At 43.2% G+C, this 23,877-nt stretch overlaps 1 protein-coding gene across 4 annotated transcripts in view; it reads right to left on the reverse strand.

Annotated features, from left to right (window-relative positions):
- Positions 1–19,339: 19,339 nt before the first annotated feature.
- The window catches only part of si:ch73-43g23.1 (streptococcal hemagglutinin), a 44,195-nt gene continuing 39,657 nt past the window's right edge, over positions 19,340–23,877 (reverse strand). For all 4 annotated transcript variants that reach the window (XM_070545787.1, XM_070545785.1, XM_070545782.1 and 1 more), the window contains one exon: positions 19,340–22,276. The gene's annotated coding sequence lies outside the window, so the exon portion shown is untranslated. The remainder of the gene's footprint in view (positions 22,277–23,877) is intronic.

Genomic DNA, 23,877 nt, shown 5'->3' on the forward strand with positions numbered 1-23,877 from the left:
GTGCCGAAGAGGAAGCAGATAGAGGAGGAAGAGCAGAGGCCCCAGCACAGAACCTTGTGGGACACCATGGGTAAGAGAGGTGGTGGAGGACCTAAACTTGGAGACGGCCACAGAAAAGGAGCGCTCAGAGAGATAAGAGGAGAACCACTCCAGAGCAGATCCTGATAGGCCTACCCAGTCTCTCAGCCTCTCCAGTAGCAGGTGATGTTCAACAGTGTTAAAGGCTGCAGTCAGGTCCAGCAGGACCAGAACAGAACAGTCCCCTGCATCACTGTGAGTCAGAAGGTCATTAGAGACCCTAAGAAGAGCTGTTTCAGTAGAATGAGCTCTACGAAAACCTGACTGGAAGCTATCATAGATGTTATGTTCATCAAGAGCAGCTGTGATTTGTTTAGCCACAACCTTTTCCAAGATCTTGGAGATGAACGGAAGTTTAGAGATGGGTCTGAAGCTGCTATGGAGAGAGGCGTCAAGACTCGGTTTTTTAAGAAGCGGGTGGATTACAGCGTTCTTAAAGTAAGCAGGGACCTGACCAGAGACCAGAGAAGCATTAATTATAGAGAGCACGCTGGGACCGACGGACTGAAAAGCACTTTTAAACAAAGATGAGGGTAAGATGTGGAGGGGGCATGCAGAGGTCTTCAATGAGTTAACTAGTTTGGTTAACTCAGGCAAAGAAACAGGAGCAATGCTATCTAGGCAGGGTTCCCACTCTTTTCTTGAAATTATTTTCCAGGACTTTTCCAGGACATTTTCAAGACGTTTTCAGTGTACAAGTCAAGTTATCATAACTATGGTTTGCCGATATCCCGATATATTTAGAAACATATATGATATTGTACCTACCTATACCGTTATTTTGACAATATAGTTGTGGAAAGATTTTTGTCTTTCACAATCCCACCTGCTTTCCTCTACTTACAATGCAACACAACTAAAACAGAAGTTATTCTCTACTTTAGTTCATACCAGAGATGTGACATTGTGGCATCATCAAGTCATCTCCATGTCATGTTTTTGTTCTGCTCAGCAACTGAACCAGGTTAATTCACTGTGCTGATTGAAATCGTCATCATCTTCCTCCGCTTATCCGGGTCCGGGTCGCGGGGGTAGCATCCCAACTAGGGAGCTCCAGACCGTCCTCTCCCCGGCCACCTCCAGCAGCTCCTCCGGCAGGACCCCAAGGCGTTCCCGGACCAGATTGGAGACGTAACCTCTCCAACGTGTCCTGGGTCGACCCGGGGGCCTCCTGCCGGCAGGACATGCCCGAAACTCCTCCCCAGGGAGGCGTCCAGGAGGCATCCTGACCAGATGCCCAAACCACCTCAACTGACTCCTTTCGATCCGGAGGCGCAGCAGTTCTACTCCGAGTCCCTCCCGAATGTACGAGCTCCTCACCCTATCTCTAAGGCTGAGCCCGGCCACTCTACGGAGGAAACTCATTTCGGCCAATTGTATCCGCAATCTCGTTCTTTCGTTTATTACCCAAAGCTCATGACCATAGGTGAGGATTGGGACGTAGATTGACCGGTAAATCGAGAGCCTGGCTTTCTGGCTCAGCTCCCTCTTCACCATGACAGAGCGGCTCAACGTCCGCATCACTGCAGATGCTGAACCAATCCGCCTGTCAATCTCCCGATCCCTCCTACCCTCACTTGTGAACAAAACCCCAAGATACTTAAACTCCTCCACTTGAGGTAGGACATCTCTCCCGACCTGGAGTTGGCAAGCCACCCTTTTCCGGTTGAGAACCATGGTCTCAGATTTGGAGGTGCTGATCCTCATCCCAGCCGCTTCACACTCGGCCGCGAACCTACCCAGCAAGAGCTGAAGGTCAGAGCTGGATGAAGCTAGGAGGACCACATCATCCACAAAAAGCAAAGACAAGATTCTCCTGCCACCAAACTCGACACACTCCACACCATGGCTGCGCCTAGAAATTCTGTCCATAAAGGTAATGAACAGAACCGGTGACAAAGGGCAGCCCTGGTGGAGTCCAACCCTCACCGGGAACAGGTCCAACTTACTACCAGCTATGTGGACCTAACTTACGCTCCTCTGGTAAAGGGACTGAATGGTCCTTAACAGTAAGCCACCCACCCCATACTCCTGGAGCGTCCCCCACAGAGAGCCCCTGGGGACACGGTCATAAGCCTTCTCCAAATCCACAAAACATATGTGGATTGGTTGGGCAAACTCCCATGCCCCCTCCATCACCCTTGCAAGGGTATAGAGCTGGTCCACAGTTCCACGGCCAGGACGAAAACCACACTGCTCCTCCTCAATCTAAGATTCAACTATCGATCGGACCCTCCTCTCCAGTACCTTGGAGTAGACTTTTCCAGGGAGGCTTAGGAGTGTGATCCCCCTATAGTTGGAACACACCCTCAGGTCACCCTTCTAAAAGATGGGGACCACCACCCCAGTCTGCCACTCCACAGGAACTGCCCCTGATTACCACGCAATGTTGCAGAGACTTGTCAACCACGACACCCCTACAACATCCATAGCCTTGAGATACCCAGGACGAATCTCATCCACCCCTGGGGCTCTGCTGCTGTGTAGTTGTTTGACTACCTCAGCAACTTCTGCCCCTGAGATTGGACAGTCCATCTCCAGGTCTCCTGGCTCTGTTTTCTCCTCGGAATGCGCGTAGGAGGGATTGAGGAGCTCCTCTAAGTATTCCTTCCACCGTCCGACTATAGCCCCAGTTGACGTCAGCAGCTCCCAATGCTCACTGTAAACAGTGTGAGCGAGTTGCTGCCTTCCTCTCCTGAGGCGTCGGACAGTTTGCCAGAACCTCTTTGGAGCCGATCGATAGTCTTTCTCCATGGCCTCACCAAACTCCTCCCACGCCCGAGATTTTGCCTTGGCAACTGCCACTGCTGCACCCCGCTTGGATATCCGGAACCTGTCTGCTGTCTCCGGAGACCCACAGACCAGCCACGCCTTGTAGACCTCCTTCTTCAGCCTAACAGCTCCCCGAACCTCTGGTGTCCACCAGCGGGTACGGGGGTTGCCACCATGACTGGCACCGGCCACCTTGCGACCACAGCTAACAGCAGCCGCCTCAACAATCGCAGAGTGGAACAAGGCCCACTCGGAGTCAATGTCCCCCACTGCTCTCAGGACGTGGTCAAAGCTCTGCCGGAGGTGGGAGTTGAAGACCGTCTTGACAGGTTCTTCTGCCAGGCGTTCCCAGCAGACACTCACTATGCGTATGGGTCTGCCAGGTCTATGTAGCATCTTCCCCTGCCATCTGATCAAACTCACCACCAGGTGGTGATCAGTTGACAGCTCCGCTCGTCTCTTCACTCGGGTGTCCAAAACATACGGCCGTAGGTCAGATGATAAGACTACAAAGTCTATCATCGACCTGCGACCTAGGCTGCCCTGGTACCAAGTGTACCGATGGGCATCCTTATGTTCGAACATGGTGTTCGTTATGGCCAAACTGCGGCTTGCACAGAAGTCCAATAATGAAACACCACTCGAGTTCAGATCAGGCGGGCCGTTCCTTCCAATCACACCCCTCCAGGTCATGCTGTCATTGCCCACGTGAGCATTGAAGTCCCCCAGTAGGACAATGGAGTTCCCTGATGGAGCACTATCTAGCACTCATCCCAGGGACTCCAAAAAGGGTGGGTACTCTGTACTGATATTTAGCCCATAAGCGCAAACAACAGTCAGGACCCGTTCCCCGACCCGAAGGCGCAGGGAAGCTACCCTCTCGTCCCCCGGAGTAAACCCCAACACACAGGCAGAGAGTCTTGGGGCTAGCAAAAAGCCAGTTTTGAAAAGTTTTGAATTTGCACCGTCTTCCTGACATCACACTCTCCTGCCTATAAAGGACACAAAGACATATTTTGAAAGATTGTTACTGTTTATATTGATTGTTTATTCAATAAATTAGGCCTGCTTTTCAAACCTTAGCTCTTTCATATCTTTCATATTCTATGTATTATACTTACTGTACACACCACATTACACTTTACTGCTTATTTCACATAGTTGGATGTTAAACTGCATTTTGTTGTTCCAGTATTGGTCATTTTAGGTTAGTCCAGTCATCCAGAAACAAGATTCAGGGTAGATGACTAGGCTAATATCTCCCGCTAACATCACAGACATATTGGACCTGAGAAAAAAAAAATTTTCTACCTCAGAGATAAGTACTTGTAGTTGTTTGCTACTTTTTTAGTCTGGACTGTACGTAGCATTACTATGATAAATATATAGTTACCACTTAAAATCATTCTAGTTATTAATTTAGCCGTGTTGAATTCAATTTAATTACGTTAACAACTTTGTTCAAACGACCATGCCAGTCTTCAGTTCTCACTGCCACCTGGCTGCGGTCTGTGTAGCTAGCTAAAAACAGTATGAACAGCTGAGGCTCTGTCCTCTGAGCACATACTTAGTATTTTTGATAGAATCAAATTCATGACATTTTTCTCATTCACATATTTTTGTTTCTGCTGTCGGACGATAGAACTAGTATGAATTACTGAGTGGAGCGCGGGTCCGGTAGACTACCTGCTATCCGTTGCTATCCTGAAGCTCTCGTCAGGTTCGCTCGTCTCAATGCAGAGTGAAAAAAACAAAAGCTCTCCGCTGCTCCTTTGTCACTCAAAAGAGAGAAGGAGAAAAACCTCTCACTCTATAAACTGCGATAACGCAATACTCGCGAACCGAGTCGCTACTTTTGGCCCTTCTTTGGGGAAATAAATCTAGGGGTGAAAAATCTGTAAATCTAGCAAAAAAGACAGTTAGAAAAACAGAAGTGGAACTGGAACTGAAGGGGAATATGCAATCTGATTGGTTGGAAGCATCATGTGGGGCACTGTGCCAGCTAGATGCAGAAATGAAAGGAGAAGCGCTGCAGCCCAATGTTGCCCAATAATCTGTTTGTTTATCCACAAGGAGGGAAAATTATTTTCCAGGACAACTCAAAAATTTCCAGGACATTTTGCAATTCCCCCCATTTTCCATGTGTTTTCCATGACTGGAAAATTGGACTATCATTTTCCAGGTTTTCCAGGACGCGTGGGAACCCTGCTAGGATGATGGGCCTGGTTGGAGTCGGGAGAGGCAGCGATAAGCCTGAAGGAGAGATGCTAGATCTAACCTTATTGACTTTGTCCACAAAGAAAGACAGAAAGTTCTCACAGTCTGCAACAGAGTGGATGGAGGTTGTAGGAGAGGCAGGAGAGACGATGCTGCTGATGGTGTTAAACAGCACCTTGGGGTTCCCTTTGCTCTGGGACACCAGGTTGGAGAAATAGGAAAACCTAGCGTCTCTGACTGCAGAGTTAAAGGATGTCAGAAGATCCTTTAGGTGCAGCAGATGGACGTGGAGATGGGTTTTCTTCCACAAACGCTCAATTTTTCTGCATTGGCGCTTCAGGCTGCGAAGGCTGTCATTAAACCAGGGAGTAGGGTTCACTGCAGGAACTGATCTGGTTCTGACAGGACAGATGTTGTCCAGAATGGAGAGGCAGTGCTCGTTAAACTGAGAAGTTAAGGAATCTGGGTCGTTCTCAGAAGAACAGGGTGGATCAAAAGCAGCAGAAAAATTGCTAGCTGTGCTCTCATTAAGAAAACAAGAACTAACCATATGGCGAGCAGGAGGTGGGGACGCAGAAACTGACAAGTTAAAGAAAATGCAATTGTGATCTGAAATTAAAATGTCCTCAGGACAAACAGTGTCAGCATTTAGACTCAGGGTAAAAACAATGTCTAGAGTGTGCCCCCTGGTGTGTGTGGGGCCAGAAACATGCTGGGTAAAGCTGAAGGTGTCCATAAGGCTGGAGAAATTCATGGCAAAGTGATCGGAGGGATCATCAACGTGGATGTTAAAGTCACCAACAATCACCAGTCTGGACAGCTTCACAGTGGAGGATAGAAAGTCACTAAACTCCTGAAGGAAAGAACTGTTTGGACCAGGTGGATGATAGACCACAGCACAGTAGAACAGGTCCTTACGCCCGACTTTAATCTGCTGCAGTTCAAAGGAAGCAAAGCGACCAGAGGCTGTAGAGCTACATGGAAGATGGTCTCTGAAAACAACAGCTAGGCCTCCACCAGGACCAGAACCCCGGGGCTGGCTAAGAAAAGAATAACCACTCGGGCAAAGTTCAATCAGAGCAGAATAATCAGATGTTTGCTGCCAAACTTCAGTCAGAAACAGAAAATCCAGGTTTTTAGACATAATTAGATAATTGAGCAAGAAGGACTTATTGTTAACAGAGCGGGAATTTAATAGAGCCATACTGAGTGAGGAGGAGGAATCAGAAACTACAGAAACAGCTGGAGTTAGTGGACGTAAATTAGCAGGGTTAGATCCACGGTGTTTATAAAAACCATTTATGGAGGGAACAGGAGGAGAAACCACTGAAGAATGAGGATAAACCAACCTTAAAAAACTTGGACGGATGAACCACGTCGCAACGCGGCCTGGCGGGAAGGCGGAAGTGGCGCTCAGGTCACCAAACAAAGGACAAGAAGCTAGAAGATCGCGCCGATGTTTACCAGATAAACCACGCTTTAAGAGAAGTCTTATTCTCACCTGGATTCCTGCTCGTTTACCTCTTTTCCTCCGACGTTTTCCCGGGACCGGACAAACATCGCTAGAGGTGCGCAGCTCTGGATCGTCGATTGGTTCCGGGCCGGTATGCCGCTCAGGTAAACTAACAGGATGGTAAATCCTCGGTGCGTCTTGGGCGATTGTGAACGAACGGAGGACAAAAGAGTCTGGCGATCATAGGAAATGGTAGCGGGGACACTACTGAAGAAGATCGCAGACAGGAGCAGGGTGGAAAAGAGGAGGTTAGTGGAGAAAAGTTTGAAAAAGTGGCCGGTGACCGCGGCTAAGCCAAGCACAGGCGCCATCTTGCCGACCGGAAGCCACTGTACTGTGAGACCTCTTGAAATGGTCCAGAACGCAGCGGCGCGTCTGGTCTTCAATCAGCCAAAAAGAGCACACGTCACCCCTCTGTTCATTGAGCTCCACTGGCTACCACTAGCAGAACGCATCAAATTCAAATTGCTAACACTAGCATACAAAGTCAGAGATGGTACGGCTCCCATCTACCTGAATCCTCTTGCAAAGGCTTACGTCCCGGCCCGGCCGCTCCGGTCATCACAGGATCGTCGGCTAGCAGTGCCTACACCACGCTCAGGACAATCCAGATTCTTCTCATGCATTGTTCCACAAATGTGGAATGACCTACCAAGCACTACCAGAACAGGAGCTTCCTTTTCAATTTTCAAGAAACTCCTGAAGACCCTGCTCTTCAGAGAGCATCTTCTAAACTAGCACCTTCCCTGCACCCGTCCCCCCTCTCTACCGTCCACTCCTTGTTCCCTACTCTCCATGATTGATGTCAAGTTGTTGTTATTGTTGTTAGCCTCAAGGGCAACATGCTGATTATCACTTGTAAGTCGCTTTTGACAAAAGCGTCTGCTAAATAAATAAACATAAACATCTTTAAAGGTCAGGTGTTCATCAATCACAACACCCAGATTTCGAACTGCCTTTGATGGAGTTTCTCCTGGTACTCACCCTTTAGCAGGTCAGGGAGGTCCGCGCTGGCCTTCAGAGACCCGTGGAGGGGTTTAAAAAATTAAATGTGGGTTTCTGGAGCGCAAATCACTGTCTGCATTTTTCTTTGAACATCTTAGGTGTGTTCTTGCTGTGTCATATTTCTAATTCCTCTGCTGCCCGCGGATAGATGGAGAAGGAAGTGACGCCACCATCAGCGTCAGCCTGAGGAAGTTTGCAGCCACAAACGACACATAGCGGGAAAACAGGTAACAAAACTGTTCTGTGTTTTAAAAAAAGAACTAAAACGTGGTAAGCCTTTTTTATTATTTCAACTTTGAAATTGTAACATTGTAAACATAACATGATGGTATTTTGACCGTTCTTTTCACACAGTTAATCTAAAATAAAGTCTTTCAGTGGATGGCTTTACATTAACAGTTGAGTAAATAGATCTACATAAGTAGAGTAACAACAGTAGTAATTGTACTTGATAAACATAACTCCATATTAAATCTTCCATTTTAACCCATACTAATCAAGTTTTAACTGCATTAACCTGTAGCTACTGCTGCATGGAATCTGGCGTTAGATCAAGTGGAAGCCTGCACCGCTCTTGATAGCCAGTTTTTCCTTAAAGTCATTCTTAATGACCAAATGCACACTGGGAAATGTGATTGTCTGTGTGCACGCACTAACAACTGGGTAGCAGGTGGTGTGCTGTGGCATTCTCTCCATGCATGTGTGGTCAAAATTGACATGGATCTTAAAACGTTCTCTGTCTGAGAGTAGAAAATACCGGTGCACCTGGCCAGTTAACCACTGCATCACATCTGGAACTGACAGTGCATCTTCTGCAGAACCATCTGGGGAAACATTAAAACGAAGAAATTAACTCCTGAACAGCAAGATCTTCACATTTACTACAGTCAAATTCTGTGTTATTTTACATAAATTGAAATGAGTAACAGGAAAAGCTTCTAAATATAATATTGGTAGTTTATTGTACTTCAGATTAAATAATATACTGAACTTTGAAAACTTCAACTGAGACAGTTACATAATTATATTCCATTCCATTTTTGTATATAATGCCATTTGTATATTATTTGCTAACAATATTACATGAATATAAGTAGGAATGTAATATTTATTGACAATTTACATCAAATAATTTACTTTATTCCTCTCGTGTGTTTGAATTCAGAGTCTGATTGCTCTGCGGCAGCAGGTTTTACCACATTCCTTCTGGTGCAACAAAATCTTGTGATAACGCAGATGTGTTTTGCCACGCGTTTGGCCTGAGTTTTTAAACTAAATCCAGTCTAAAAAATGTCTGAATATTCTCTAACTTTTAGTATCGCAATTAATCGTATCCTGTCTTTTGTATTTAGATATATATTATATCGCCAGATCCTTGCCAATATACACTCCTAAAACAGTCCTTGTTGGCATAGAACCAGTGAGAAATGCGGAATTCTGTGATTGCAATTCCAAAACTCTCAGTGTTTCCCAGGCCAGCCATTGTTCATGTCTACTGTATGAAATGTAATGCTGAAGGACAAACAGTTCTCTGACTACCACAAAGTGAACTAAAAAGTAGGGATGAGCCGACTAGTATCCGGTACGAATAAAGCATTTTTGATGAATACGAGCATGAAACGGGTAAAACTCGTAAATATCTGTAATCGTGCTGAAAGAAAATCCTCATTGGGTAACTTCACGCTCTGTGATTGGCCAGTCACATTGAGCGCCCGCCCCACCCTACACACAAAACTCTGCAGCCAGGAGCTCAGTCCGTCCGGCCAGTGTTGCCAACTCAGCGACTTTGTCACTGTTCCTAACGACTTTTTGACCCCCCTCAATGGCTTTTTTTCCAAAAAGCGCCTAGCGACAAACTTAGCGACATTTCTCAGGACCCGTTGCTACTTTCTGTAGAACTTTCTTGTAGATATTCCCTACAGATTAGCAACAAAGAAACCATTTGCACTCTGAACCGTTCTTCCGGGAGTAAGGAAAGAGAACGATAATCTGCGCATGTGCACGAGGACTGACCAATCATAAACCGTTTTCGGCCGGGCTGATTCGCTGAAGACAGAGTACAGCTGCAGAGCTGTAGACTGCCGATTTACGTCTGCTGCTTTCATATTGCTGCAGGCTCACGCTTCTACTAGAGATGGCGCGGGCATCAACCTGCCATCTCTGGTTCTGCAGGCGTCAGACACTTTGGCTTTTCCTGCATTTGGCAAATAAAGTCATCGGTAGTTTCAACTACCGTCCCGTTTACACACGCAGCTCTGTGGCTCATCTGAATTTCCTTCAGAGACACAAGGATGGTTATACTATGAGACACCCGCTCCCTTTTGCTCGGTGCGCCGTTATTATCACGATGGAGAGGATACACAACAGAGACGTTGAGAAACTATGAGGTGTAAAAAAACTGTTTTTTAGGAAAATGTCTGAGAGAATGAGGAGAGCAGGAGGCCTGAGTTATATCCTACAACAGAACTGTTTGGATCACCACACCATATCTGTCTTAATGTCACTTTATTGGTAGTCTTGGAATTTATTGTACATATCAAAGCAATTTGGGCCATTTTAATCATACAAATTAATAACTGTAACATATAACATAGTTTTTATTTTCCTCCCTTTTAGTCCTATTATATATATATATATATATATATATATATATATATATATATATATATGTATATATTAGATGCTATGGAGGAAATGAACGCTGATATGGCGTGAAGACGTCATCAATATGTAAATTAGCACGTGACGTCATCTGGCGACATCTAGTGACTTTTGGGGGGAACTTCAGCTACTTTCAGTCAAAAACAGTTGGCAACACTGCGTCCGGCCCTTCCACACACACACGCAGACAGTAACAGATCTCTCTGTGCTTGCTTCACTGTTGCTCACGTTTCTTCAGTTTTCCCTAGGTTTTCTTCAGCTCGCCTCTTTTTCGGTTGATTATTTAAAGTTACTTTTTTTTGTAACTTACATGGTGCATTTGACTAGACAGAGCTGACGTGCTGCGTCAGTCACTGCCTCCGCTCCGTTTTTTTTTTAACTCTCTCTCTCTCTCTCTCCCTCTCTATCTCTCACACACACACCTTAATCAACATTGTTTTGTTTAACTGTGTGGGGAAAAATGCCTAAGAAAGTTAAGAAAAAATCAGTTTAATCAAATTAAAATAAAATAAAATATAAAGTTGTGTCTGGTTCTAGTATTTCATATTTCCAAGTTCCTACTGCATGAGTTCAGATGTATTAATCCATGCACTTAAATATTAATGTTCAGATTTTATTGAAAAACTTGTTCTGTAATAGTTCCTTTACTATTGTGATAAAAAATATTTAATCTCAATTCTGAGGCTGCTCTGTAAATAGTTTTCAAATAAACAATACACATAGCAACTTCTGATCAATCCATATCAATTTCAGATTTAAAATAATGTATTGATGTAAACCACACCCACTTCCGGTTAAACCACGCCCGCTTCTGGGTTATGCCACGCCCATTCCGAGTACAGATACAGATCATTTAGATGGTTGAACAGATACAGATACAGATAGTGGTGTACTCGCTCATACCTACTAAAAAGGTTTGAAAAATTATTAATGTCAACTTTCAAAGAAGAGGAAACATTTTTAAATGTCTAACTGTTATGGACAATAATTTTTATAAGAAATTAATACTGTTGTTAACAAAAAGTATTTTTTTTAAATGCAATACAAAAAAATAAATAATAAAAAACATGGTCTAGGAAAAAACATTTGTGCATTTTCTTATTAACACTTAACATCTCAGTTCCCAAATATCAGAATTTTCAGGTTTTTTTAATGTATTTTTGTAATGGTTTGGTCTTACAGGGCTAAAGCTTATTACTACTTAAAATTAGTCTATAACCTACCTTCAAGCTCCTGTAGGAAGTTATGGAAATAATTTAAGACTTTTATCTCTGTTGCATGTCTTTGTGTTCCTTTTTCACTCATCTTTGGGCACAGATGTGACACAATGTAAAACGAGTCAACCTAAAGAAAAGCAAAAAACGTTAAATTTCTTTGACAAAGATTATATATTCTTGGAGACATTTACCAAACAATTCTCAGTTAACATATATCTACTATTGAACTGTTTATGTATACCAAGATTCCTATCCACTAAAGTATGATGAACAAGTTCTGAAAGTAAAAGCGAAATCTTCACAATTTCTAAGGAACTTAATGAAGATAGAACAGTGTGTTTAGTATGAGAGATTTTAGTGAGTAGATGTCATCTCCTGTATTCTAGTGCTTTTTACCAGGTTGTTTAATATATTTAAATTATTGTTTACAAGTTAAGGTTAAAAACTAAATCAATTATCAATGAAATATGATCAATATAAAAAACATGTTTAGCCTGGTTTGTTGATTTGTTTGAATGGTCTCATATCAGAAATGTGATGAAGTATGAAGCTCTGCTGCTGAAACACAACAGAACTATAACGAATCTTAAACTTCCAATAAAAAAAATTATGTTTATTTTATATTTCTGACAATAACACCAGCAGGAGGCTATGGGCTGAATTAGGATTTAATGAAAGCTACCTAGCTAATGGATCTCCTTGACTAACCCACTAACTAACCCTTCCACAATACCTCCTTATGTCCATTGTGTCTCTGAGGAGGAGCAGATAAATAAAGCAGACAAGGAAAACCATCTAACTTATGTTAATGTATTTAGCAGAAGCTTTTGTCCAAAGTCAAAGTGACTTACACGGGATAATGAAGCCCCTGAGGCTAACAACAAAACACAATAGTTAGCTTTACACTAAAGAAAAACAGATAAGATAAAACTTTCCAAGAAATGTGACGAATCATGTCACACCACCACCTCTTCCTCCCAACTCATCACAGGTATCAAACACTTCTAGCCATTTCTTCACAGAAAACAAGGCTGCAGTTATTGCTTCTCATGTGAATCTTTCTGTATCAAACCTGAACCCATCTACATCCAAACTGGTGCATCGTAAAGCAGCAAAATCTCCAAAAGAGATTGTAAAAAGCCACAGAAATTTTTCTGTTAGAATAAGTGAAAGATGGTGAGTCGGTTACACGTGCTAAAATGTGTAATAAATGTGCTAGTCACGATTCTTTCCTTGGAATCTGTTGGCAAATCATCAAATAAAAAAGCACGTTCAACTGTTGGTAGCCTCTAACCTGGATGCACACACGTGATTCAGGAAAACATTTTAACGTGCACATGTGTAGAACAAGGCAGGCAACTTAAATAAACATCAAATTTCATAACAGCTGCAGTTTAATTTTTTTCAGACTCAAGTTTATTGTAAAAAACCTGCAATGAAGCATTTGTTCTGTACTTATGACTTGTCAGTGCAATGTATTACAAATAACTCGCCCTCATTACAACACTAAAGTCTTTAATAGCACATAGAAGATCAGGGTGAGTGCAGAAAAGTGTGGAAACATCTGCTTTGCTATTGCATAAGAAAGCACAAGGCAGTTCCAGATGGTGGACATGGCCTCAAAGTTTAAAACCTACACACTCAAAATGGGGTTTCTCTTCTCAGATATCCACAAATTCAATACATTTGCTTACATTTTTATTTAACCCTCCCACTGTCCTAATGGGTGTGACCCCGCAAGGAAAGTTGACCATTGAGCGACCCCTGCCACATGGACCTCAAGGGATAAATCATCAACCCTGCTCAATGGTCAGCTTTCTTCGCGGGTTCACCCATAAAGACAGTGGGAGGGTTAAAATAAGGCTTAAATAACCCATTCATGTTATCATATTTGCACATTACTGAACTCCCCAAGGCCAGTGCAGAAACTGTTAATTTAACAAGAAGGCATCTCACCAGCAGATTCATGTAATTCTAGTGGAATTTCTTCAACTCATCTATGAGGTAACCTCGGTATGGACCAAGCAGAGATTGGTAGAGTGAGGCCTAGTCCACCGTGCGTTACTGACATTTTCCAAATCCTTCTGCGAAAAGCTGATGATAACGCAAACATCCAAAAATTGTTGCAAGTTTAGCCTTGAAAGCTCAGGAGGAACGCAGATTTGAAGGTAATAACTGTCAAAACAACCTTTTAGCCCATTATTTGTGATGTTTGACCACACAGTTTAATGTTCACTTTTCTTCACTTGATGAGTTTTTGGTGTTTCCTGGTGCTTGCCTGCTAAAGAGAATGTCGAATATTATAAAAATTAAACTAATTTTGATGCAGAAAAAAAACGGAATTAGAATTTTGTTGTTTTACAAAATTCAAGAGAACTAGATTTCAAACTGGTCTTATACAAGTCTTCGTGATATTATTTGTGCTTACTCACACCTGGAGTCACAGAAGCAAGATTTTACAATTTGAGCATGTTTTTCTTTAATTACCAACATCTTCTCATGTTCCTAAATACTTCAGCCCCTCTCCAATGTGGATCTTGATTTTACAGCCTGTTTCCAGGCAGTCCAGCTGAACAGAGGGGCTTTTGTGGCCCTCACATCTGGAAGAAGGGTTAAATTAATTGTCATGTAGACCGTAAAGCCTCAGGCTGAGGGGGTCTGGCCTGGGCCTGAGGAAAAGTAAAATATTTTTAAGATATGGGCAGTAACATCCAGATAAACAAGGCCAAAGGGAGGAAAATGCATTTTAATCCACTCTTTATAAACTGAAATTATGAAGAGAAAATTAAAAGTTTTGTAAAGAAAACTAATTAAAAAATCTAATTAAACTTCAGTTTTACCTTTAGAATATAATTTATTAAATAATAAACTTGTATCATTTGGAGGCAAAACAAAGGTTTGAGGAAGAAAAAAAAGACCCTTGTGGCAAATAACGTCACAGCGCAACGCAATACTGATGGATACTTAATCTGTTACACAAAAATGATCTAAAGAAATAGAAAAAAATTTTAGGTAATAAATGAAGCAGTTTTCTAATAAGTTAGGTCATTAAGGAGTGCTGTTAACCTGGAAAGAAAGAGAGAAAGTTTAAAATAAACTCAAGAGCATCCAAACCACCAAAAATCAACATAAAAATCACAACAGTAAAGTAAAACACAAGATTTGTTTTAAATAATCCGTTAAATCGCTATAAATCCGAACAATCCAAGTTTTTTAATCAGCACTGATTTCCAGAATTTAAACTCAACTGACTCAGGTGCTCTCCACGATTTTTACTAAACTAAAGCTTTATTATTTTTTTTACACATCTGATGGAAACTTGAGGAGTTAAAACTTTAAAGGATACCTTGTTTTTTTAAAATGCGTAAATGTGGCGCTGGCGTGTCTCTAGGCCACGTTTGACCTGACGCCGGGATCACACTGTTCAATTTCTAACCGCACAGGATTGTTCATGTCACACTGTGAGATCACTAGAAAGATGGTACACTGTACAGTGCAAGATTTCTGTGAGTCACCCCTACTGCACACTGGAAGCATCAATGGCACAGAATGGCACTGCTTTAAATAGAATCCATTAAAGTCAATGGATTGTTACAAACCAGTCGCTATGCAACAATTTTTAGACACATCTTAGAACCTGCTAATGATTTCCAATTTAACTTGACATCAAGGCCCTATTAACGCACTTAACCCTTAAGCGCCTTACTTGTGATGCAGCGTGCCAATACAAACCATGACCATTTGAGTGGACAAACCTTAGCTAATGTTCGCAGAGGCCTTAATTTCGTATGGAACTAACCCAGACTGTTCAAAGTGGGTCTAGTTCCTCGGCTTACCTCCCACTGGCTTGGATTCAGAAGACCGTGTTGGCCAGGAGAAGTCACTCCACACTGTCCTGTTTCTGGATCCCACCTGGTGGGGGTAGAACGCTGATGTTCAGCAGAGTGTGCAGTTCATATCCAGAGATGCTGCACAAGCCTTCTTGATCCCATCTGGCTTCTGGGATTAGGAGTAAAGGGTTAAACTGACCTGTGTTGGAGCTCCCCTTATAAGAAAGGAACATTCAGCTATAGAACTGTTCCAGTACATAGGGTAAGTCAAATAACTTGCAGGAGACAATGCATTGTCTTTTGGGTCCTAATAAGGAAACCTTTTAATGAGAAAAAGGTTTCTTTTCTTCAGAATTCCAACCTTACCACAATAGATAAATTGGTTTTTGACCAACTTGAGGCTCCCATTAAACTGAAAGATGTTTTATGTTCACGTAGATTACTTAACTTGTTAGATTTCTCTTGCAGTAGAAACATAGAAACTAGTATATTATCTCTTTAACCCGTCCTGGATAAACTTTTTGCGCAGCGGAAAGAGGACTCGGCGCAGATCCAGAATTTCCTTAGGGAACTGGTCATTAACGCTGAAGTCTTTCCCTCTGAGCTCTCTTCCATGATTTTTAACAAGATTCTTCTGCTTAAAATGTTCAAATTTAGCCACGATGGGACGAGGTCTTCTGCTGTCCACTCTTTTAGCTCCAATCAATCAATCAATCAAATTTTATTTCTAAAGCGCTTTTCAAACAAAGTGTTATTCAAAGTGCTTTACAAAATGACCCCAGATTCCCATAACAGGTTAAAAATATTAACAAACATATGCAATCACACGCACACACACACAGACTCACACACACACGAGTAAAAATTATATTAGGCTGAGTCCAGATGAGCCAAGTATGGTAACGCAAGGTACATCCAAGGCGATGTACCCGGTGAAAGGTGATGTTTTTTACCGTTTCTTCGGGTATCTTCATTTGGGTCTGGAGAAAGGTTTTTATTGTTTGCTCGCAGTTCTCCGCCCCTCCCGCCTGCTCCGGCAGGCCTGCAGACACCAGATTATCCCTCATGCTACGGGCCTGAAGGTCCAAAACCGTCTCCTTCAGAGTCTTGTTGTCCAGGGTGATCCGCGTCATTCCCTCTTCCAGGGAAGAAACGGACTCCCGCAGAGACGCGTTCTCAGCAGCGAGCCGCTCAACCTGCTCCTGACTAAACTCCAGAGATGTTCGGAGGTTCTGAAACTCCTGGTTTAGAACCTCAAGCAGATGAAGACGCCCCTCAAATCCCAGAAGCCGTTTATCTGTCATGTTCTGCGGGTGGAGGTGGCAGACCATGTGTGGTGGTGGGTTCCAGGAGGCAGAAGATCAGGCAGACGGATGAAAAAATAAAAAGATGTTTATTTGTAGACTGGGAGCGACAGCACGAACGAACATGCACAAACGACAATGAACCGACAAAGACAGCAACAAGGAGGGAGCTATAAATACACAGGGAATCAGGAACACATGGGCAGAGTAATCAGGGACAGGTGAGAACAATTAGGCTAATTAGGGCAGGAGAGAGACAGTCAGGGAGGCCGGGGCGGATCATGACAGTACCCCCCCCCCCCCCCCCTTAAGGGGCGGATACCAGACGCCCACAAGCCACAGAGCACAGGAGACACAGGGACGCATGAAGACCAGACCAGGGCACACATGACCAGGGAACACAGAAGACGAGACCAGGGAACAAACACAGTCCAGGGCTGCGGAGCAGGGGCCTCTAAGATCAGGCGGCACTCCGTCTTACGACCAACAGACGTTTCCACGAACTCAGACCAGGGACGCGGAGCAGGGGCCTCTCAGATCAGGCGGCACTCCGTCTTACAGAGGGTCTCTTGAGCTCAGACTGGGAAACTCGGACTTGAAGACTTGGGACTCAAAGACTTGGCAGGGACTCAAAGACTTGGCACAGGGACTCGAACACTTGACTTGACACGAACACTTGACACGAAGACTTGACTTGACTTGACTCACGAAGACTTGACTTTACTCACGAAGACTTGACTTGACTCACGAAGTCTTGACTCACGAAGACTTGACTCACGAAGACTTGACTTGACTCACGAAGACTTGACTCACGAAGACTTGACTTGACTCACGAAGACTTGACTCACGAAGTCTTGACTTGACTCACGAAGTCTTGACTCATGAAGTCTTGACTTGACTCACGAAGTCTTGACTTGACTCACGAAGACTTGACTTGGCTCACGAAGACTTGACTGGACTTGAGACACAAAGACTTGACTAGAACACTGGACACCAGGAACACTGAGACCAACTGCAGCAGCAGGCGTGGGACCCAGCAGGAACTGCAGCAGCAGGCATAGGCCCCAGCAGGAACTGCCACGTGGAGAACCTGCAGGCACAGAACCTGCAGGCGTGGACCAGGAAATGGTTGAGCAGCGGGAGCGACGCGTGGAAGCCCAGCTCGGCGGCAGGTACTCGACATCCAATCAGAGCAGGTGCCATCCCGATCTGCTGGGTCCATCGGCGGAGGCTCGGGTGAAGGGAAGCCGGAGAAGAGCGGGGAGACCAGCCCTACCACACCGGAGAACAATGGCGTGCGTAGGGGGTGTAGCTCCCTTGAGGCTCCAGGATCCACCGGAGAAGAGCGGGGAGACCAGCCCTACCACACCGGAGAATAATGGCGTGCGCAGGGGGTGTAACTCTCTTGAGGCTCCAGGATCCGCTGCTTCAGGAGAAGAACGGGACTGGGCAAAAACAGCAGGAGGTGAATGACCCTGACCACTCCGAAGACACAGTAGGATGCGCCAGGATCTCCCAGAGGACTTCGACCACCCCGAGAACAGGTAGGATGCGCCGAACACAAAACTCCAGGCCAGAAATCACCCTCTGCTGAAAGGGAAAAAAAGAAAAAATAATCCTCCAGAAGCAGGTGTTAGCTCACCACAGGTCCAAGTTTGGTTGGTTCATTCTGTCATGTTCTGCGGGTGGAGGTGGCAGACCATGTGTGGTGGTGGGTTCCAGGAGGCAGAAGATCAGACAGACGGATGAAAAAATAAAAAGATGTTTATTTGTAGACTGGGAGCGACAGGACGAACGATCATGCACAAACGACAATGAACCGACAAAGACAGCAACAAGGAGGGAGGTATAAATACACAAGGGAATCAGGAACACATGGGCAGAGTAATCAGGGACAGGTGAGAACAATTAGGCTAATCAGGGCAGGAGAGACACAGTCAGGGAGGCCGGGGCGGATCATGACATTATCAATAGAATTTAATAATTCTAATATGTCCTTCCGGGGAGATGAGGACTCAGGCGAGTCCTGAGGATGGCTCCTCTTGATCCCAGGTGTTTCAGCCTCAGCTGCTGATTTTTTCTGACCCATGACGAAAACTTCAAAAACTTCGTCAATATAATTTAACAAACTTTCTAAATTTCCTTCACTTACCTCCAGATTGAGTGAGTTATACTTACCAGATTATTTTTTTCGTCGTCAGTAGTTAAATTAGGCAAAAATGCATCTAAATTTTTTGTGGATGTTTGCTAACGAGCTGCCATCAGCTTCAAACGCTGCTGTGTCCGGTGATCGGCCGTCAGCGCATGCGCATCTCCCCAGTGGGAATTAATGTCCCTCCCAAGCTGGCAGATCTAACCAAACTAAACTACATCCCACTTTTAAAGAAAGTGGAAGATGACCTTGCAAGATGGAAATCCTTACCGATATCATTCATGGGGAGGGTTGCTACAATTAAAATGATGGTATTTCCCAGAATAAATTACTTATTTTCAATGATCCCAAACAAACCACCAATTGACTGGTTTGGATTTCTGGACTCCTCAATTACCAAATTCCTTTGGCAGGATCAACCTCCACGAATTAGCTTAAAAACGCTTCAGAAGACCAAAGACACACTGAAAAAAAATAACTCTTTGGATTTACTTGATTTTATTCTGTACATCGGTTCCACATGATTACAATAAGTTTAACCAATAGAATATGTCTCTTTCCTTCTACTAATAAACTCTCTCCCAATCAAAGTATTTTCTTTACGTGAAACTGCTTTAAAAAATCATGTTGCCTCAACATGATTTTTTTGAACAAATGTAATTTAATTTTTTTAATTAATGTCAAAATAATTTTCTTAGGTTCAGTGTGTAATATTTAACTGTAATACCAACCTGATTTTTTATGTTAGAATTACTCAAAAATATTGTGTAAACCCAATGCAAATTAAGTTTGTCTATCCTACTTTATTCTTTCAAGTTGCCCGTTTCCAAATGTAATGTATTCATTGGTCCCATGCCTGTGCAAATTAGAACATGAAAAATATGAACTGCATTGACAAAAAGCCAGAGAACTGAAAAGTTGTAGTAAAACTCAGCTTATTAACATTTTAAGGGCAGAAAATGACAAAGCAATAAACTTCCATTATCACTGACTCTGAACAAGAGATATATTTTTGTATTGACTTGAGAGAGACAAAAGAACCTATGGAATTAAGTCTTCACAGCAATAGAAAATGAACAAAACTGCATATCAGTCGGTTTAATTAAAACGTATCTGTCCTAAATATTGTATTTGACATCAATGAATTTTACATTTTGTTTCAAATGAACCTTTCCAGCAAAACTGAAAACTTGCTACTCTGAATGAGCTTCCCCCATCAAAAACATTTCATGAAAAAACAAGGCTTTCACATTAATAACAATGATGAGTGCACAGCTGCTAAAATATCCAGACACAGAAAACCTTCTGCTCTGAATGAGCTCCCCACATAAAAAAACATTTTATGATAAAATCAAACTTTCATATTAATCAGAATAAAATTGATAAGTGCAAAGCTGCTGAAATATTAAAATACTGGAACTATTTAAGGACCTGCCTGTAATGACTTGGAACATAGTTATTATAAACTATTCAGTATTACTCAACAATGAATAATAAAACACTACCAACTTCCAGTGGACTCATGAGAAAACAATAGGCCAAAATGGGTCAATACAAAAGGCAACACAAACTGCAGTCATTGAATCACTCACTGAAATAGCTGGTTTTTTTAGAGCAAGCGTTCAGTTGGAAGGTTTACGGCCATCCAGTCCCATGAAAACCTTCTGGACTACCTCAAAAGGTGTAACGGAGGTCAACCGGGTAGTTGAGGTTTAGTGCATACATGAGTCCAAATAGCATAGCAGCTGCTAATGCTACATTTTCCAAATCCTGCAACACGCTGATTCCTTCAAGGATAATCCCAATGTCCTCTGGTTCCGCAGAAGTAGATCGCTTAATGACATACAGTTGTGGTCAGAAGTTTACATACACTTGTAAAAAATATAATATAATGGCTCTACTGAGTGTCCCGTTATTTCTAAAACTCTGATTTTTCTCTGATAGAGTGATTGGAACAGATACTTCTTTGTCACAAAAAACATTCATGAAGTTCAGTTCTTTAATGTCTTTATTATGGGTTAACAGAGAAAAGTGATCACATTTGCTGGGTCACAAATATACATACAGCAGTGCTAATCTTTGGTTACATGTCCCTTAGCCATTTTCACTTCAATTAGGCGCTTTTGGTAGCCATCCACAAGCTTCTGGTTTAATCTTTGACCACTCCTCTTGACAGAATTGGTGAAATTCAGTTAAATTTGATGGCTTTCTGACATGGACTTGTTTCTTCAGCACTGTCCACATGTTTTCAATGGGGTTTAAGTCAGGACTTTGGGAAGGCCATTCTAAAACCCTTATTCTAGCCTGATTTAGCCATTCCTTTACCACTTTTGATGTGTGTTTGGGGTCATTGTCCTGTTGGAACACCCAACTGCGCCCAAGACCCAACCTTCGTGCTGATGATTTTAGGTTATGTTGAAGAATGTGAAGGTAATCCTCCTTCTTCATTATCCCATTTACTCTCTGTAAAGCACCAGTTCCATTGGCAGTAAAACAGCCCCACAGCATAATATTCCCACCACCATGCTTGACTGTAGGCATGGTGTTCTTGGGGTTAAAGGCCTCACCTTTTCTCCTCCAAACATATTGCTGGGCATTGTGGCCAAAAAACTCGATTTTTGTTTCGTCTGACCACAGAACTTTCCTCCAGAAGGTCTTATCTTTGTCCATGTAATCAGCAGCAAACTCCAGTCGAGCCTTAAGGTGCCGCTTTTGGAGCAAGGGCTTCCTTCTTGCACGGCTGCCTCTCAGTCCATGGAGATGCAAAACACGTTTGACTGTGGACAATGGCACCTGTGTTCCAGCAGCTTCTAATTCTTGGCAGATCTGCTTTTTGGTGATTCTTGGTTCACTCTTTACCCTCCTGACCAATTTTCTCTCAGCAGCAGGTGATAGCTTGCGTTTTCTTCCTGATCTTGGCAGTGATGAAACAGTGCCATGCACCTTATACTTACAAACAATTGTTTGCACTGTTGCTCTTGGGACCTGCAGCTACTTTGAAATGGCCCCAAGTGACTTTCCTGACTTGTTCAAGTCAATAATTTGCTTTTTCAGATCCATGCTGAGCTCCTTTGACTTTCCCATTGTAGCGTTTGTGGGCGTTTGTATCCAATGAGCCCTATTTACCTGGCCTAAGAGAAGTCACCAGCTGTAGTCACTCATAATCACTCACAAGAAGTTAAGAGGCCATGCTATGAAGCTCAGTTCACTGACACGTTTCTAAGTCACCAAAATTGCTAGATCATGTTGCTGTATGTATATTTGTGACCCAGCAAATGTGATCACTTTTCTCTGTTAACCCATAATAAAGACATTAAAGAACCAAACTTCATGAATGTTTTTTGTGACAAAGAAGTATCTGTTCCAATCACTCTATCAGAGAAAAATCAGAGTTTTAGAAATAACGGGACACTCAGTAGAGCCATTATATTATATTTTTTACAAGTGTATGTAAACTTCTGACCACAACTGTATATTCCAATGGTGGTGTCTTGAATGACCTCTTTGATGGCATTTTCATCCATGTCCTGTAGAGAGACAAAATATATAAATAAAAATAAAAATACAAAGCTCATTATAAAGACCCTTTACAGAAAAACACACTTGGGTGTATTAGACATTATCACAGATAATCAGATTATCACTCACACCGACTCTGCTGTAACTACACATACTTACTGGATATATGTAAACATTATGAAATGGCACAACCCTACTGAATAAATCCACATATATTGCTCATAGTAAAGCACCCATTGCTGGGCCCAGCAGAACACAGGAATTAAACTCTCAGATGTATTATTCACTGCCTTTCTAGCAGATGTGAGAATGTTCTCACCCACAGGTGGAGTGTCTTGAGTCTTGGAAGATCCCTCCCCACGGGTGTGTGTGTGTGAGATAAATATCAGCTTCTCACAAGATATTGGTCAGTTTCTGTCTCCTGTCAGGGTGCTCCAGCTGTGGCTACAATTTAGCTCCTCACCATCAGGTTGTGAATGTGTGTGTGCTTGGGGAAATGACTGATTTTGTTATGAAGCACCTTGGGTGGTTGTAAAACTCCAGGAGGCGCCATACAAATACAGGTCATTTACCATCTGCTAAGCGTGTTTGAACCCAAGTTTGGCCAGAAAATGTATTTAGAATACTACGGATATGAGGGAAAGCATGTACGTACTAGGGGTTGTACGAAATAGTCGACTAGTCGACTTCACGGCTCTGTAGTGACTTTTTATGCCTGTCATCAACTAGTCGCTGTCACGTGATAATGACTGACAAGATGCAGTCCTCGGAAAAGACAGCAGGTGATGAGCCCCTGCGCGTCTGGATCGAGGCGGAGGCGACGCACTGTGCGGTACTGACACCGGCGGTAAAACGGACATTTAACCAAACTGTGACCTTTTCCCTCTTGCAATTTAATCTTCCCCTCACCCCCATCCTAATCTTAACCAGTTTGTGCATGCAAAACTCTGATCATTGACGTGCGCTCCAGACATTGCGTCCTGAGCACCGCCAAATCAGGTGTCACCACCTCAAAAACAAATTAAACACGCGATCATTCATGTCGGCTCATTTCCTTTCATGTTTTCTGTCTGTTATTTGTGCCTGATGCATTTCGCTGTTGCGGAGCGAGGCACATCAGCTGTTGTCCTCCGGTGACGCACCCCCTAGATTCCACTATCTCCACTCCGCTCCGCTCCGGCATGAACTCCGCAGCAAAAACTGTCCCGTTGTAGTCGGCCGGCGAGCAGCGGCACTCCGCTGTTTTTGCGGTTGGTAGATCTTTTAGAACTGCAGTTCAAAGGTAACTCATGAGGTGAATATATATGAACCCAGGTAGCAGTTTTTCTTTAGGACTGAGAGGAGATGCAGGAAGATAATAAACAGGCAGAACAGAAAAATAGTCAAATAAAAACAAGTTAGTTTTTGTACCTGGTGGTTGCAACAAACAGACACCATTGAAGGTAATCAGAAGTGAGGAACAGAAAATGAAATCATTATTTTAATGTTTAGAGCAGCAGGAAAGGCTGCAGGCGCATCAGTGAGTTTGTGGCTGCTGCGCAGGGGGAGGGGGGAGAGGGCTGAAGTAGGATGCAGAAACTACCATTGTTAAAAGAGATGTGTTAACTTA

This window comes from Nothobranchius furzeri, chromosome 2, assembly GCF_043380555.1.
Source record: "Nothobranchius furzeri strain GRZ-AD chromosome 2, NfurGRZ-RIMD1, whole genome shotgun sequence".
Classification (NCBI taxonomy): domain Eukaryota; kingdom Metazoa; phylum Chordata; class Actinopteri; order Cyprinodontiformes; family Nothobranchiidae; genus Nothobranchius; species Nothobranchius furzeri.